The sequence below is a fragment of the Neopelma chrysocephalum genome, unplaced genomic scaffold (assembly GCF_003984885.1).
Source record: "Neopelma chrysocephalum unplaced genomic scaffold, ASM398488v2 Primary Assembly neopelma1_26, whole genome shotgun sequence".
NCBI classification, from domain to species: domain Eukaryota; kingdom Metazoa; phylum Chordata; class Aves; order Passeriformes; family Pipridae; genus Neopelma; species Neopelma chrysocephalum.
Genome location: NW_020897695.1, coordinates 6,416,644 through 6,435,182, shown reverse-complemented (window position 1 = coordinate 6,435,182; position 18,539 = coordinate 6,416,644). Strand labels below are relative to the sequence as shown.

At 40.0% G+C, this 18,539-nt stretch overlaps 1 protein-coding gene across 1 annotated transcript in view; it reads left to right on the top strand.

Annotated features, from left to right (window-relative positions):
* Positions 1-121: 121 nt before the first annotated feature.
* The window catches only part of THRB (thyroid hormone receptor beta), a 161,739-nt gene continuing 143,321 nt past the window's right edge, over positions 122-18,539 (top strand). The window contains exon 1 of the mRNA XM_027675401.1: positions 122-179. The gene's annotated coding sequence lies outside the window, so the exon portion shown is untranslated. The remainder of the gene's footprint in view (positions 180-18,539) is intronic.

Sequence of the window (18,539 nt, the reverse complement as noted above, 5' to 3'; positions counted from 1 at the left end):
GGGCGCAGCGCGGCGCGGCGTGTGCGCGGCCCCGCGGGAGGCGGCGGCGCAGGCGGGGGGAATCCAGGTCACGTCCGCAGCCAGACGGCGGCTGGCGGGAGGGACGCGGCGAGAGGCACCGCACCGCGCCCGGCCGGGTGGCGAGGGGCGCGGGGCAGGCGGGCCACTCCGCTCCGCCGGTAAGTCACCCGCGCACCCGCTCGGCGGGCAGCGCGCCTGGCCGCGGGCGTGGGCGGGCGGGGGGTGCCGGCTCCGCAGGTTGGGAGTCCCGGCGCGCCCCCGCGGAGCGCCGCGCAGCCTGCCGTCCGCCCGGCGCTGCTGGGCGGGCGCGGGGCAGCCGAGCCGCGCTCCCCGGCCGCTCACTATATTTAGCTGTCACCGGCGGGGAGAGCGGTAGCAGAGGCGCGCAAACGCTGTCGGGGAGGGAGATTCGCCGGCCCGTCGGGGCGCCGCCCGCCCGCAGCATCCGGGGGCGGCGGGGGGCGAGCGGCGGCGCGGCCCGGCGGGGAGGGCAGGGACGGAGCCGCGGCACCGCCGGTATTCATCACCGCGGGGGGCGGCGGTGCCGGGCGGGGGGAGCGGCGGCGCGCACGGCTGCCGGCGCTTCCTGATTTATTTATGTTTGCAGCATAGGTGGTATTTCCCCGTTAAAGAGTTTATGCATTGAACTTCTGTTTGACTTTCTAAAGTGGCGATGACAACAACAGCAACAAAAATCTGCGAAGTTAAAAAAGTCAAATGTGTTAATTGTTAACTAAATATAGAAGAAGAAGGCTTGGAAGCTGTAGTAGGTGGATTGATCAGGCAGCGTATGAGTAAAAAGGAAAAGGGGAAATTGTCAGCCCTACGAAGCCAGTTGCCGGTAGGAAGGATCGCACCTGTTCTGGTGAGTGGCAGGAGCCCCATAGCCCCGTGGTCCCTAGAAACCTTGTTTGCCCTCCTGTGATCTGAACGGAGGAAGGCGAAACACAGGTTAAAAATGCTGTAATAAATACCAGCTCTGACCAGGAAGGCAGACGGGATGTTTTTTCTACAGTATAAGCCGTGTTCCCTTTATTATTTTAACTTAGCACAAAATTCATGCATTCCAACTGAGCCATCTGCTAGTTACAGTAACATATTTGGCATTTATTTACAAAACTTAGTCTGTCATAAATATATGTTTGCTTAATTGATAGACTAGATTTTTTTTATAAAAAATGGTTTGTTTTCCTGTTACAGTTCAGTACTACTCGTATGTTGAGACAATTTACTAGATTTTCTGATTCCTATTTTCCCAGCTCCAACTTTTGAATAAACATTTGAGAAGAAAAACTGAAACAACAGAGCAAAGGTTTTGCTCTTTATAAGAAATTTGTTCTTTATAAGAAATAGTAACAAGGTAATTTTCAGAAGACCTTACCACGATCAATTCAGTTTCATTGGTTAGCTGTATTGCCTTACAGTGAGAGGCTTGAGTTCTCTCCCTTACTTTGAACTGTAAATAATATAGCTATATGAATGTATAGCCTTTTTTGAAGAGAAGAAGCTGGGCTAAATCATTGGGAAATATAGCTGTTCACTTTCTCATAGAACAGCTGTTTAAGGCACAATAAAATCAAAAGTTTTGTGAAACTGTATATGCCTACTTCCTTCCTTCCTCACAAGACTTTTTTTTCTTTTCTACTAACTGGCATGAAATCACCCTTCATATTAGTCCCAGGACCTTTAAATTAGTCTCAGCCTTCTTCCAGTTTATTTGAATTGGTGACCTTTGGATGAGCTGGTATGTTCCATTGTTACTTGCTAACGATGGAATAATCTAGTCCTGACGTACCAGTTGTGAAACCGAGGACACTGCTGCTGGATGGTCCTGAGGAAATTTAAAAGTCTCATGGCTCCATGTTGGAAAAGGGAGGATTTAGCTGTGGTTTTTATGTGCTTCTAACTGTGTGGAGTATAATAATTCAGAGCTCAAAGGGCTCAAACCAAAGTCTGTTAGAGTCGGTGGAAAATTTCCCATTGATTTTTACTGGTTTTGGATAAAGGCTTCTATGAGCTGGAGTTGAGCACATCATGGCTACTCCAACTTGTTCAGTGCTTTTGAAATTCTTTGCATATCCAAGTCATTATGTAACGTCAATTTTTTTTGTGCTGTCACCTGTTTGGGAATGTTCTTTTGCTTAGTAGAAAGTGGTGGTAGTGTTTTTGTTCACTCTTATATGCTATAGCATTAATTTTATTATCTGATCATTTCTTGCTATGTGAGGACAACATATGGGGGATTTTGGAAAAAATGAAAGTGAATCTGCTTTTGCTGAAGGCTGCTTACCCTGAAGACAGGTTTCTTCAGGTGTTTTTCAAAGAGTTTACAGTAGTGGGACATGTGAAGTTGAAAGACATGCTTTCTCTGAGGTGCATGTTGTACTTCCTTTGTTCAGTATATATTTGTTTGCTGCCTTTTTTTTTTTTGAAGATGAAGGGGAGAAAGCTGTTAGTGATAACAGATACTGGTGTTCTGTAAAAAAGCTTGCAGAATAACACATACCTGTGATAGGCATATATCCTCTCCTGGCTTCAACGTTGCTGATGATGAGCAGGATTTTTCCTCTTGGCTATATATAAAAATCCAGCCAAGAGAAAGTAGGGAGGAGAAGGATTGCTAAACTTAAGTCATGTCAGAGTTTAGTGTAGCCTGTCTTGAAATTTGATTCCATTTGGAAGGGAATCAAGAGATGAAACCTCAAAAAACCCCCACCTGATTTGAGGCAGGACATCCTCCAGCAAGAATCTCGTTTGCCACTGGAAGGGTGAGACCACGAATTTTGGCTCCTTGAAAAAGGAAATTCTGGTGCTTATTATCTCTCCTCCATCGTATTCTGGTTTACTGATTTGGGGTTTGCTTATTACTAAAAGTTGAAGAAGGCAAAAGAGGTATGCATGTGAAAGAAGCTCAGATAAATAGCCTGAGATGAGGGAAGGCAGGAGAAGCACAATTACTATGAGCCCTCGTGCCTTGGAATTCCTTCTAGGACTTGGGAAGTGCTAATTTTTCCAGCCAAACTAATTTTGTCTTTAATAGGAGATGGCTGTCATGGCAGAAAGCAGAGTGTACTGCAGGGTGCAGGGTAGCAGTACAGAGCCGCATATTTCCTGCGTATTGTCCTTTTTCATGCAGGGTTTCCAAAGCACATCAGAATCTGGCCTATGGAGGAAGGGTGGAGATACTGCTGGGGCACCGTCCACCTGCCTGCAGGGAACAAGGCAGCACGTTCATTCCATGGGTTTTTAGAGAGAGTATGGTCAGGGTATAAATTTGTGAATTTTTTGTCAGCCAGGGTCAGAGGATCAATCAGGAAAGATTTTCTTAATATTTTCACAGTTTGTTGTTGTCCCCTCCTTTCCAAATTTCACAAATAGCAATGTATGTAGTCCTAGATTCTCTCCTGCATGACCCCATTCAAATAAGCAAATAAATAAATAAATAGATGCTGTTCGGTAGCTCTTTGGGTATATGACAGCAGAATTCTGCCAGGTCACAAAGGTGCTTTCCTTCTTCTATCTGTTTAACTTAAGTAAGGCCTCCAGGTGGGTGAGGAAGTCTGTACTTGAAATGCAGTATGTTAGTCCAAGGGTCTGCTTGGCTTAATTTATCTCATCAAAAAAGTTACCAGAATAATTCACATGGCCATGAGTGTGGCAGTACTGCTTCTGATGTTTTTTGAACTTGTCATTGTGCAGTGGAGAACTACTCTCCCTTCTCAGGGGTGAGCTAGGATTTTACGTATTGTACAGGGATAACTAAACAAACAATGCATGTGTTATGAGAACCTTTATAATCAAAATCAAGGGCAGACTATAAATTTCTGTGTAAAGATTAAAGAATTGTATTCCTTCAGTTCTGTGTTATTTCATTGGTTGTATGTGGTCCAAGAGGACATTTTGAATAAAGAGATTGAATCTTGCACAAGTTGTTTCTCTCATTTAATTTATAACACGTGAATGAAATTGTTTCCATTATTCATCCCAACGACTTTACTTTAAATGTGATTATGGTAGGGGGACAATGCAAGTAAAAGGATTGTTTGGAAAAGTTGGTTCTGTTGTTAGCCTTTTTGGTTTATGGTCACACTGCCAAAGTGTGTGTAATAGCCTGCAACTAGAGAGGAGGAAATTGAAAGCAAATAAAATGCCTTTTTGAAATATGAAAATTAAATTGTGTATTCTGTTCTGAATGCTTTGGTCATAAAAATTCTCATTTTACTCTGACCTATTGTAGCTTATTAGAAATTAAATATCCTGTGAAACCAGTGAACTAGTCAAAGAGTACAGGAATAAATTGCAGTTTTTAACAAAAACCCTGTATATCCTCATATGTCTTAAATATACAGAGCTGTAATAATTTTTACTGATGAACTAAAAGGGCAAATACTCTTATGTTATAATTAGATTATACGCATGAAAGCAGTGTGATCATTCTAGACTACAGAACTGTTCTGTGTCCTCTGGTGAACCTAACCCAATAAATTAGGGTTCTGTTTTCCTATTGGAAGAAATAAAAGGACTGATTGTCGAGCTGCCTAATAGTAAGGTAGAAAACAGAGCAAGAAGATCAATGTCTGATCAAGTGAATTTAAAGTCAAACAAAACGTAAGTCTTTCTTTTACTGGATGAAGTTGATACACATAGAACCAAATTGCTTCTCAGTATGCATACACAATGCTTACTGTTTTATCTGGGGTAGAAGATCGTTAGTTCTGCTCACCTGCTACATTTTTTTGGCCTGTTTTGATCCTGGTGTTTGACTGTCTTCTGGATTACTTCATGAGACTTGGTAGGAATGAACTGTATGCCGCAGATACGGCAACAGTGTTGCTTGACAGTAGATGTTCTTTGCAACAGCTGTGGTGTAGGAAAATAAAGGAGCTCTTTGAAGAAAATCAGAAGTAGCTGTCAACTACATAAGTAGTTGGATCCTTGAACAATTCTTCACTAACCAGTATCTTAGTGACATGCAAATGGGTGAAGCATTTTTAAAAATTCACGAGAAAAATGTGTGGGTAAGAAGACCTGTTTTCATCCCCACTGCAAGTTACCTTCCTTGAGTCATGTGTCATGTTTGCTCTCATTATTTGCATCTGTGCAATGGTCTTGAACTCTGGTCCTTTTTCTTTCTTATGTTTTCATGGGTTTGTAGTGTCTTGGTCTTGCACCTCGGCCTCCTTTAGTATCCTGTTAACTCCACACCTTCCATTCATGACTTTGCATTATTTCTCTTGACTTGGCTATGCCAGCTATTTGCCATATGCTCCAACCAAACTGTACTTCAACAGGTATGGAATGCTGCTGCTGCTTGGTTTCCTACCAGTAGAAAGAATGAACACTAATAAAATGATAATATTTCTTCTTTATTGTTGCTTTTTTTTCCTTTGACCTTTAGCAAAATTGTATCATTCCTAGTCCATTTGCCTAGCTCCTTGCAACTCTTGACAGGTAGGATTGCCTGAAGGCAAGTGACTTCAAACTGTTTTCTGTCTTTACATTAAAATAATTTTATTTCAATGATTTATTAACTTGTCCCTGGCTTTGGTTTGGGTTTGGTTTTTTGGTTTTTTTTCAGTATTTCCTACATCTTATTTAAAAATGTGGTGTGTTTGTGCACAAGGTGCTTCAAAGTGTAACTAAGATCTGTAGCATTTTTGTATAAGGCTTAGAATGACTTTGTTCATCACTTCAGGAAATGGAAGTGTTTATCTTGAGCCTTCTTTTATAAGTAAGACTTTGTATGTTTCATTTGTTCCAAGAAAGGATAAGGTGAAACACATTATGCAGTTAGATAAACATGGAAAGAGTCTGTACAGAGTCGTACTCATGTAAATTCAGAATATACATGCTCATGTACATATGCATTAAAAGAATATTCACCTATACAGTATTTTTGACAAATTTCATTTTTAAGGAAAAGTAATTGCTTCCATTAAATATGAAAGTATAATTTTATTTCTACAAATACAAAGAAAATTATATCTGGAACAAAGAGTACTTCCCATGCAGCATTGAACTGCATGCATTTTATGTTTTTCCCGTTTCACTGTGGCTTGCTGAAATGATTAATTTATTGAAATGTTCTGTGTGACCAGAATACAACAGCTTTGGGCCAGAGGACTCGGATCAACTGTTTAACTGCAGAAGTTGCTGATATTAAGATTATAATGTCAAGCACTGAGGAAAAGAAATACCAGAACTAAGGTTGATGATGCAGCCTTAATTCAGGTATCTTTGAGTATATGCAGATAAACTAAGGTTTGGAGTCCATGGATGGTACTGCTTCACTTTTCAGGGTGCTTAGCCATATGTAGTAATAGCTGTGCATGAAAACTACAATTCCTCTTAACTTTATTTGAAACCAGGAAACTTGGGAACATCAGATCACAGAGAATGCAGTTGGTTACGTAGCATATTGTTAGCATGTGGTCCTTGCCTGTGAATTATATGCATGTAACAGTAATTTGTCACTGGTTATTGTGAATTTTGACTTGAAAATCACTTAGCTCTGCACCATGAAGGCATCTAACCTGATTATCCAGCTTAGCATTCAATTGTTGCAAACTGTTAAGCTCTCTTTTTTTTTCTCTTGCCCATCTCGTTGCCCATCTCCCACCCCCACCGCTGCCAGTCCCCTGCCTCTGATACTTCATGCTTTTTTCCTTTGCCAGAAATGGGGCAGGGCTGCTAGAGACATTTTATTTTCTTGAAGAGTCTTATGTGTGGAGATAGCGTCCTCGATCTTTTTTCCCCATAGGATGTCCTATCAGTTTAAGCTCTAGTTGCTTAATCTGGCAGGTGTTGAAGGCAGCTGCCATGCTCTTGATGTTGGCAGAGTGGGTTGCACTTGGAGTCATCTGCTGCCTGGTTGCTTCTGACAGGGTCTTCTTGCCACCTGAAGGTATGAGCCAATGACAAGAGTCCTGCTTGCCATTGTTTTGACCAAACCCTATGCTTTCATCTTCTTGTCTTTCTGCATTACTGAGTGTTGAGTTCTTTGGTTGGTGGGGAGTTTTCTTTGTCCCCAGTCCCACTGGCATTTGGCCCTCCCTGGCCCCCCCTACTTGGCAGTTCTGCTGTGTGTGTGTGTGACCACTGACATGTGCTGTGAGACTTGGACAGGAATGGTGATAGCCTCTGTAGCCTCTGAAATATAGGAAGCCTTCTTTCTTGCCGAGTAGGTGGTTGCACAAGATACCATCTTGATGGCAGCTGTCTTCATTTGCATTGAACTCTGGGAGAACCCAGAAACTGCTCTGATAGTCAGGCCTCCTAAGAAGCCTATTTGCTTTCATCCTCTGCCCAGGGAAGATGAATCTCACCCGCTGTCACTCTCACAGTAGGATGCAGGGAATGTGCTTGCAGCCATTCTGGCCATGACTTCCCAGTGCATGGATGGTGGGAGTGTGTTTTGTGAGGCAGAAGGATCTTCTACTGTGATCTCTTCAAGAGGCCTCATATCAAAACACTCCTTAGTTTGATAAAGGTAGAAGTGCTTTCTCTGCTTGGAGGGTAGGTGTGAGTGGGAATGGCATGACCTGGGGATGGGAAAGTACTGTATTCCATAATTCCCAAAGGAGGGAGGGCTCTATAGAGTCCTGTCTATAGAGCTGTTCCCTGAGCTAGCCATCCTGATCTCTCCATCCTACCTGCAGTGACATGGATAAGACTCCTTGCTTTGGCTCTGGACTGGCTTTAGAGTGCCAGGTTCCTTGCATGGAGCCTTGTATATGAAGAACCATATGTATACAGAGCATGCTTCCTTCTGTTTCCAGATGTCTTCACATCTTAAATACCTGATAGCTGGTAAATTCCAGAATCTGAATGAAACGTTTTTTTTTCTCCAGATACTATAACAAATATTTGTGGAGCACAAATAAACTTAGGCAAACCCCTCTCCCCCGTTTCCCCTTCTGACTAGATTTTCACAGGACAGCAGGATTCATCCTTGTCATAAGGGCCTTTCTTACCAAGTTACAGGCTCTGTTCCAAGTAATAGAACTCAAAAAAAACCCAACCCCAAACATTTCCATTGCTACTTCTGCAGAAATAGCAAGACTCTTTGCACTGGTTGCCCAGAGGTGTTATGGCATCTCCATCCACTAAAGAAAGAGGTGGCCATGGTCCTGGGCAACCTGCTCCTGGTGACCTGCTTGAGCAGAGTGGTAGACTAGACAGTCTGCAGAGGTCCTTTCCAGCTTCAGCCATTCTGTGACTGAAACTTTCTGAAAAGGTTTTGAAAAAGAATTGAAGTTCACTTGGTTAGAGAGGAGGGAAGCAAAAAATAAATTAAAATAGATTCATTTAATGGGAACTGTAGAGCACACTTTCAAATTAAGCTGCTCTGCCAGGCTTGCCCGTAATAAATTCTGGGGAGTCAATAAAAATGTTATGAATTCATACCAAAATAACAGAGAGCAAATCATATTACTTCTGTCTATACCAACAACTGACGTATCTCTGTAACTTTAAAAAGTGCCCTAAATGTATTTTCTATGTACAGATCAGAGTTGTGAGCTTACTTAAAACTTAGAAAGAGAATTCATGCTCTCACCTTTGAGCATAATAGGCCAATTCTCAGCATCATTGCCTTTGATCTCATAGAAAGAATCATGTGTGCATAAAAAGTATCCAGGACTTGCTGGTTGTTTAGGAGTAATTTTCTGATCATGCTTTGCTGATAGGAATTTAAATGTAAAAAGTCAAATTTACATAAGCAGACTCTGTGAACCTTTGCCCTTCCCTCACTCTTGACTTTTGCTGCCCAGTTTGGCTCCCAGCACTTTTTAGAGATCTCTTTTGTGGGTTATGTGTTGCTCCAGCAAGAAACCCAAGTTCTGAAAGCAAGAAAGTGGTAGAATTGCAGCCACAAAACCTGAACTCAAGCAATGTTCCCTCTCCCATTACTGCTCCACCTACTCATGAGGCAGCCCTGTGGGGACCAGTGTGGACACTGGCTGGTAGCCAGGTATGTACCAGACATCTCCTTACCTTTGCTCGTAGATGGAGCTCATCCACAAATGACAGCTGGAAGTTCATACCCATAATATAAGCTCGCATCACTGTAACCTGTATTTTGCAACAACAGTGCAGGCGGCCTTTTTTCTGAAAAATTTCTATTTCTCAATATTTTTAACGTACTTTATTTTCTCAACTAAGGACTAGCAGGAAGGCTTATCAGCAATTTATGTTGGAGATAGAAGGAAAAGGGCAAGTGGATTGCTGAGAGGATATTGCTTGCTGTCTGGGCAAGCATAGCATGCAAGAAGATGAAAAGCTTGGACTCCTCTTTGTGAAGTTCAACACCAAGCCAAGTTATAACTTGAGCTCAGCTTCTTCGAAACCTATCTGTGTAGATATAGCCATAGTCCGTTTTGATGATCATAAGTCTGCAGCTGAATTGATGGTGCAAGAAAGATAGGTAAAGGCAGACTTTTACCACTGGAGTCCAGATCTACAAGATCAAATCTACAGTCTAATATTTTTTTAAATGTTTTGTTGCTAAGGGTTTCCTGATACATCATGCCTAATCTTGTCAATATTTCTTTAGGTCTTTCTCCTTTAAATAGCTTTGGATGAGTGGAACATCCTGTACTTTTGCAAAGATCTCCTGGAGTTAGTGAAAGCCATTTGTGTGAACGTGGGCAGCTGAAAGAAGCAAAGGCATTCTGAGCCCTGCACAGTTGTAAGGCGGTCTATGTTTGGGAAATGAGAGTAGTAGGGCATTACTGTGTTTGCTTGGAAAGTAATCTAATCTAAAAGAGCTTGAAACAATTTGCAAATTAGGATTGTGAAAACCTCAATGTCATTTTCAGTTCTTTAAGAGAACAAGTATTTAAATCCAGAAAGAGCACCAGGCAGGAAGAATTTGAGAGATTCAACCTGGCAGATGTTGCAAGGCATGGGATAGAATAGGACTGAGCTTTACCAGTTGCCATGTGAAGGTTAAGATCTGTAATCTCTATTAGGAGATCCAAATTTCACAACACTTGGGTGATGGTGTAACAGGAAGAAGGGTGTGGGCAAAACTACAGAGCGACATATGAGTAATTCAAGACCTCACCTGTTTTCTCATCTAGAGAGCAGGGGCAAAGTGGGGAAAGCAGATGGGCAGATCAGAAGTTACAGTTTAAGCACTTACTTTTGCTGAGTTTATCTGTATTGAGGATGATCTTTGGGCATTCGTTTTTATTACACACTCTTTGTATTTTTGAGTGGAAGCATTTTAAATCAGAAAAAATGACGTCTGGTGTTACTCCTTTTATGCGCTGTCTCAGCACAGCAAATTTGAGCTATTAGGTTATAGCCAGCAAATGCCAGCAGTCTTTGTGGTACTTTACTGTTAATTTACTTTGATGTGTTTTCTTCAATGATTTTCCTAGTGGTGATACAAGCTACCTTTTTAATAATATCAAAGTGGTGGAATTACTGTCTCATTTTGATGTGAAAAAGGCTCGGTGAGTATCACAGGCAGATTATAACCTTAAATAGTGCCCAGAAGTGATATGTCTGAAAGAAAAAGTTACGATCCCAAAAGGGATTTTTGCAATTCTGTCAACATTATTTACATTTAATAAATGCACATATTCCTGCAATATTTGAAATCAGGGTTCAGGACTCGAAAATGAAATTTAATATGCGATTACCTTCAGTGGTTATTACTGCTGGAGAACTGAGAAAGGCAAAAATAAAGATAGGTGATACAAGCTTACTATTTTCCAAAGCTCAACAGTTTTGTGAGCAAAATGATCTGATTACAGTGTGTTTTTATGATGGAAGTAATTTTATCTACAGTGCTATATTTGGAATCAGTATACTCAGCCATCTCCATCTGTGTATGTGGCAAGTCTAATAGGGATTAAAATTATACCATGCTCATGTTTGGTTTTCTTCAGACTTTTACCTTGGGTTTTTGTTTTGTTTTGTTTTGTTTTGTTTTTCTGATATAGCATGGAATCTCATTGTTGAATTTTGTTGTATTTTGTTTACTGATATCTTCATGAAAAACTTGGTGAAAGTTTGTGATAACTCAAGAGTCCTTATACCCTTATATTTCAGTTAGCCCGTGGTGTTGCTATTGAAAGCAATTAATACTCTTCCCTTTGTAATCCAAGCTAATGTTGTCTAATCAACATTATGTAATTCAACAAATAGAACAAAACCTACTGAATTTAAATACTGTACTCTTTTGTTATCTCTGGATGTTCAGCACAGCATGTATTTTTGTATCTTTTGAACCTTTTGTAGATCAGAAGGTGAATTTTGGAAGTAAATGCATTGTATTTTTGAGTCTATAAATTTTGCTTTCTGTCAACACTTACATTCAAGTTATGTTTCTGCAGAATTACCCATTGTTAATTAAGAATAATTTTATCTCTTTGGTTAACAGAAGAAATTGGGACATTATTAGGGTGTTGGCCTTGCTGTTTCCATAACAGGTTAGCTGCTTTGATCTGGCTATGTTGACAGTAAAATTGGGTCTTCTGCTTGGACGTGTAGAAGAAGTATGTGTTTGGTTAGACCGTTATCAAATTGGAGGAAGTAACTAGAATTGGTAAAATGAAGACAGGCACAATACTAATGAAAAAAGAGAGGAAAACTAATTAAAAAAGAGAGAAAAAATTAAACAATGCAGGGTCACACAGAAGACTGTCACTTTGTTGATGTAATTTATTGCTGTCAACAGAGGTCATGACATCACGCTACAGCTTTCACAGCTCTTCTCAGTTTTATACCATTTTCCTATGGCTCATACAAGCCCAGTCCTAGAACATTGCATTCCCTTTTGTGTACTGCTCATTATTTATTGGGGTTTTTTCCTAACCAGAAGAGATTAAACAGGAGAGAGTCCAGGTGGGATTTGGAAAAATAATAGAGTGGGAAAGAAAATTACATTAGCAAAGACTGCAAGGTGTCTGCAATTGTCTATTAGAGACCATGTCTGAATTGTCTGAAAGTAGTTGTAAAAGGTAACTGCAAAAAGTGTGTTTTTTAAATTTTAATGAAGAGATCTACTTATTAGAAGGGATGGATCTAAGACTTTGGTCTGTGTGTGATGGTGTTGTCACCTTGTAATTGATTGATAGGAATCTAAGTTGTATAAAGCACCAGCAGCTTTATGTTATGGAATGGTACAACTTTGGTACAATGAAGGATAGGCAGCTACTGAAATCTGCTCTTGTATAATAATTTTTGATAGTAGTGACATGTCCTGGTTTTGAACACTAAATGCCTTTGACCTAATTTAACTCTAGTATAACAACACTGAGAATATGGGCCATTTACATCATGGAAAGAAAAAAGGAAAATACATTAAATTATTTCCTATTTTTAGTGTATTATTTTTCTTAATTAAACATTCACAATAATATAAAGCAAGAGACAGCAAAAATAGGTTTCTGTTGTATTTGCTTAATGTGAGCATATGTAATCTTGTAAGTCCTGTGTGCCATTTTAGATTTTATTTAATTTTCCCTTTAAGCTTCAGACTGGAAGTTAAAGTGCCCCAAAGGGGTCTTTATTCTAGTTGAAGTGCTCTGATTGCACTGATCTTTTCTTCCTTTTCTTTTTGGTAGTATTTTAAATTTTGTGGGTTGTGGGGGAAGAAATGCCGTCTTTCCTGTTATGAACATTGGTAGCTAAAGCTTCTTGGTGCCTTTTCAGTGATCTTAGCAATCACCAGTCAGCCAAAAAATGAGGAGGACCTTGCAGAATTGCACATTATGTGTGACCCTGATTCAGAACTGTGTCTGTAATTTAAGAAACTTGAAGGACAGGTTGTGAGATCTGTGCTGTGGTTGGCCATCTCAATGGCTGTCTGGGGCTTCTCAAAAATATCTGTTTAAAATGTTACAACAACTTTTGAGAAACTTGTGATTTAAAATCACATAATCTCAAAAAGTGAACTGTGACTCAGTATATGGAGGTTGTAGATTGGTCAAAGCATGAGAGATTACACTTCAGAACAAATATACTAGGAGGAGTACGCAGGGAAGAAGGGGGGGAAAGCACCCCTGTCTCCATGTCAGAATTACCAGGTGTGGTGTATGTTCCTCCAGTTGCTTGGTACCCCAGCTGGGCATCAGTCCCCAAAATGTGGTGATCATACCCAGTCTTGAATGGAGGTGTCAGTGCTCTTTCCAAAGAAATCTAATTTGACTATTTCATCCTCATGAAATCTCCAAATATATCCTGGCATCCCTAATTTCAGGATGTAGCATGTCAAGTCAAGAGCATTACTCCTAACATGTGGTCAGCACCCATTTCAACTTTCAGTCTGCATGTTTTTTGTAATATGGTGGTGTTCACAAAAAAAGCAAATTAGGTGCCTGTTTTTTCCTATCTTCACATAATTCCTTATTGTCCTTAAATAATTTATTAAATTAATTTAATTTTTTTTTAGAGTCCAGCTTGTTCTACTTTTGTTCTCACAAGGAAACATTTCAGAAGGTTATATGAAAAGTCATGGTTCAAAGTTATAAGGATCACTAGATTCCATTTAATTTTTCTTGTAAAACTGCTGACAAGCTTCGCAGGTGTCTGGAAGCAAAATGGCTAGGAGCAAACTGTTTTAGGCAAAATCCTTACAGATGAATAGTGTTTTGAATGGGCATAATATAGGCATATTTTTCTTAATCTTCAGTCTGCCATTGTACTTCCCTGAGGAACTTTTGGAGCCTAGTGCTGATTTTAGAAATGTATAAGGTAGCATTAGAAATAAGATGCCTATTGAAGTAGCAATAATGAAGGAGAGAGTATTTCACCATTGTTGGCGATCGTCTGGAAATGAATTCCCCAACAAGTAAATTCCCAAAGTGCTAGGAAGTCATCTGATAACATAAAAAAAATGAGCAGTTTGCATCCCTATTATAATTACAGTGCTGCTTTCCTGCCTGAATTTTAATACGTGGCATTTCAGTGGTCTGCACTGTTTGTAAGGATAGAGTAGTAACCCATCAAGAATGACAAAACTACCATGGTCTGTGTTGTGTCAACCAAATAAAAATCCCTTTTCCATTTGTTCCTGCATGTATTTAAGACTGCATTTACCTATTTGTGTGCCTGTAAAGGGTGCATTACAGTCATATGAACAGACATGCAGTCTTGCCAAAATCTTCTAACATATTTTTATATAATTACGGCTATTTTCTCTAGTTTTTCTCATTTTTAACACTTTATTAGGACAAATGCACATAAGTGATTCAATTTTTCAGTACTGTCTGTTTACCCATGTTAGAAATTATTCTTTAACTCTATGTGTTTGCTTTTTTAAGGATATCATGACTCATTATTTACTCATGGGTAATCATCACTAGTAAACAGTGCATCTTGTGAGAGCTAATACAGAGCTTTGTGTGTATCATTTAGAAAGAGACCCTTCGATTCAAAAGTTTCTGCCAGCTGTCACCTCCGCAGTTAATATCACCTCATAATATAGAGCTAGTTACAAAATACCAGAAGTAATGTTTGTGTTTAGAAAAACAGGAAAGCTTGCAAATAACCTGGAACTCAGTAACACGTAAGATTTCAGGGCTGCAGTAAAATATACCTGGGCATATAATACTGCAGATTTCTGTTTTGTGTCTGATATCTTACTGCTATGTTTAGTTGGTATTTTATACTTTTTCAATTAATGAAAACAAGAAAAAATTGGTATAAACCAGAGCACCTTAATTTTGTCATTTTTCTGTTACAATGAGGAAATATACTTTGTATCTATTACCAATTACTTTCCTTAAAATTATATCCTAGGTTTAGATTTTGAATCATTCCTTGGCTGACTAAGTGATGACTCTCTCATTTTGTCTCCTATTTATAAAAGAAGTTAAAAGATTTAGTTCATGAATTTTTCGTACAGACTGCAGATATACTGGTTGGGGCCAAACTCTGTCCTCGGTTACAAGTCAGTGTCGCCATTGAGCTGTCAATGGCAGTGTTGTGAATGTATTTCAGCGTAGCACTGAGTCTTTAATGTTTTGTTTCTTGTGTGTATATAGGGGTAAGAATTAAGGAGATGATAGATAAACTGATTATAAAAATAGATAGGAAATAGAGGCTCATTTTCCAGTCCAACATGCTGCTGCCAGTACTGAAGCAAGAGTAAAGCCATTACTCACTGCCCTGCGGGTGCTGCACCCTGCAATGAATGAGTACCATATTTTAAAATATCTAGTAACATCATGAAAAACTGAATTTGAAGCAGGAGTTCAGATCTTAATTAATGAAACTGCCTTTCCTCCTTCAGTGCTGCCAGCCAGAAAAATCTGATTATATTTTAAACTTTCCCAAACGGACTTTGTCTTTTCATTTCTTAGGAACTGTCTGAAACCAAGAGCGAGGAAAGGTGTAGCACAGAAGGCAGCTTTATGTGCCTTCATAGCCTGGTTTCAGATTGGTAACATCCCTCTGAAGTTTTACGGCATTTTTTCAACCTCCAAGATTTTCTGCACTTTGAAGTTAAAAACCAAGTTAACCTTTGACCAAGAATTTCAAAATCTCCGTGTAGAAAGCCCTTCCCCTTCTGCTGCCTGATAAATGCAAAACTTTCCTCTGCATATATAGGACTCAAAACGCCTCTGAAGAAAAGTAGCTTTATTAATTCTGAATCGTGCTTTTTCTGGATAATTCCCTTCAAGAGGAGGCATCCCTCCTAAGTGTTTGAAGCTCTGCCTTCCTTTTTGACCTGAAGAATAGAATAGTGAGCAAGAATAATTAGAGGGAAAAATGTTGGTAGTGCTGTTGTGATGTGAAGACCCTTCCTGCAGCTGGGTTCTGCCAGCTAAATGAATATGGCTCTCAGCCTTACTAACTCGAGACCTATCGGATACAAACGAAGGAAGCAAACCTGAAGAAAACTAAATGGAAATATGCCCTGCCACGTGTTTTTTGTGCTGTAATGAGGAAAGCAATCTCTTTGCTCTGAGACAACTTAAGGTTGTTTTTTCCCATTGCTTGTATCATACAACATCTATTTTCTGAAAAAGGGTGGAGCTTGGGCTGTTGCTGGTTCCACAGTCCTTTCCAGATAGTGGGCATAGGCAGTCTTCTCAGCCCCTGTACTAAATTTCAATGGAAAATGAAGAGTGTTGTCTGGTATGGGGTAGATGGTATATTTTGTATTTGAAATTCCAATCACTGCTCCCTGCATGAGCATCTTGAGGTTTCTGAGTGAGTTTGTTAGCAGCTTCATAGATTTCTGTCCTCCTCTTGTAAGGCTTTTCCAAACTTTTTTCTGATCCTGCCTCTGCAGAGTTCACAGGCACACTCATGGGTTCTGCTCTGCCTATGGAAAAGTTTTATGTCAGGAGAGAACCGGGCATTGGTACCTCCTAGGCACGGCACCCCGGGGTGGTCAGTGCAGTAGCACAGCAGCTGCTGTGTCTTACATCCACTTCGGTGCTCCCAAAAGAAGGCTTCACGTGGAGGAGGCTTTCCATCAGATGCATGGGGTAGCATCAGTGGCATGGTTCAGCAGATGTGCAGCTCTGAGAGAGAGCAGGAGACTTACAGACTACAACATGGTGTGCAGAGCTGGTTCAGTGGTCAGCATCTCTCTTGTAGGTAGTCCAACAAGCTCTGCAGTGTTGTCTGTGCATGTATGCTGAATACTCCTGCCTCAGACTGGGAAAGTCAGAGATTCCTGCTCATGATCTGGCTCTAAAAGCATCAGGGTAGGACATTTTTAGTGCCCTTTCAGGAGGTGATATGTACCTTGTGGGATACACAGTTTGGGAAGGCAGGTGGGGCATGAACTATCTGGTACTACCACGATAATGCAAGACAGGTCTTTTAAGAGGAATCATAAACATGTTTGGCATATATGCACAATAAAGTGTCTACTGTACAACTCAGTCTTCCAGTGTTGCCTAATCAATTTGGTACGTTGTTTTTGAAGGTTTGATTTCTTTTATGCCTTGTGTCTCCTTCTGGTACTCAGATGTCTGGCTGATGAGGTCTTTTGATGCTATGTGCTGTATTTATAGCCCTTATGAACTTGTCTTGCAAAATCACTAGATTTTAATCACTCACTTCTTTGAGTACTGAATCTTAAATATGCAGACTTCTTGGCACTTAGCTTTATTTGTCTATCAAAATACATTAAAAACAAGCCAGTCTATCGGAGCTGGCTATCTTGAAGGGATTACAGTTAAGATATCAGCTTTATCCAGTGGCAGCACAGAGGTGAATAGCCATAGATGAACAGAAAGACTGGGAAAGAATTAGCTATTAATTTAAGTATCTTGAAGTTATAAACGAATGTTTTAACAGAGCAAGTCTGTCATTATCTGTTTTGCTCTTTTTTTGGACAGTTCCTGATCTCTCTAAGTCTGCTGCTGAATGCCATTTTGAAAATCTTGTCAGGGATAATTGCTGTCACAAAGGTAGATAGATATCACACATTCTGGATGATGCCTGACTTATAAAAATGGTGATCTCTCTAACTACCCATTTCCTTTCCTTTTCACTTCTTTTCCTGAAATTTAGAAAAGGAGGTGTTAGGCAATAATGCTGGTAAAATGGATTGATTGTCAGTGATTTTTGAAATTCCATGTTTTCTCTGTGGAGTTTCCTGGATTTTTCTTCATCTTTTAAATGATTTTCTGTGGAGAGTTAAAATTCTTTGAGAGGTTGTTAGATATAGAATATGAACCATGCTAACTAAACAAGGAACAGTTCCTATTGAAGTCTGCCTGTGTGGCAACATGAGCACAGAGTGGAAGAAAATAAGAGTTTAAGAAGGAATCTCAAGGATGTGATAAGTCCCCCCTTTTTTGCTACTAAAATACCTTAAAAGTGGAAAGAAAGCTGATTAGGCGGTGTGTTGAAGATAGGCTGTATACTGTATAAAAGCACAAGTTTAGCTTTCATCTTACATAATAGACAGGGGGAAATGTCACTCCAGATTATATTAGTTGCACTAAATGCTTGTCTATTAAAAGCAATTGAGTTTTTTTTTCCTGCTGTGCTGGCATATAGAGTTGCTGTCTGCCGTGCTGTAGCATTCAACCAACTAATTTCAGCTATGCTGATTTCCCCCCCCCCCGAAAATTTATGTCTGTCAGTCACTTTACAGAACTTGCTTGGAATTACATACATAAAAGTTGTGTGACAAGGAAGCAGGCTGCTGTCCCACCAGTCTTTGCTTTTTGATGTCTCTTCTCAGGGCAAAGCAGAATTTAAGAATTTTGAAATGTCAATTCTTCAAGTGTTGTACAGGCAAACTGCCATGTATGATAGTTTTACTAGGTAAATTTTTTGTGATTTTGACCCTTCGCATTTATATTCAGTGATAGAAATATGATATGTTTAGTTTAAACTCTTAGAGGCACAGTGCTTGAAGTGGGCTGATGTGGCATATAAACTACCATGTCAAAAAAGTAGACAAGCTTTTCACAGAATCACAAAATATGCCAAGTTGCACGGGACCCACAAGGATCATCGAGTCCAACTCCTGGTCCAAGAATCACACCATGTGCCTGAGAGTATTGTCCAAATGCTTCTTGAACTCTGTCAGG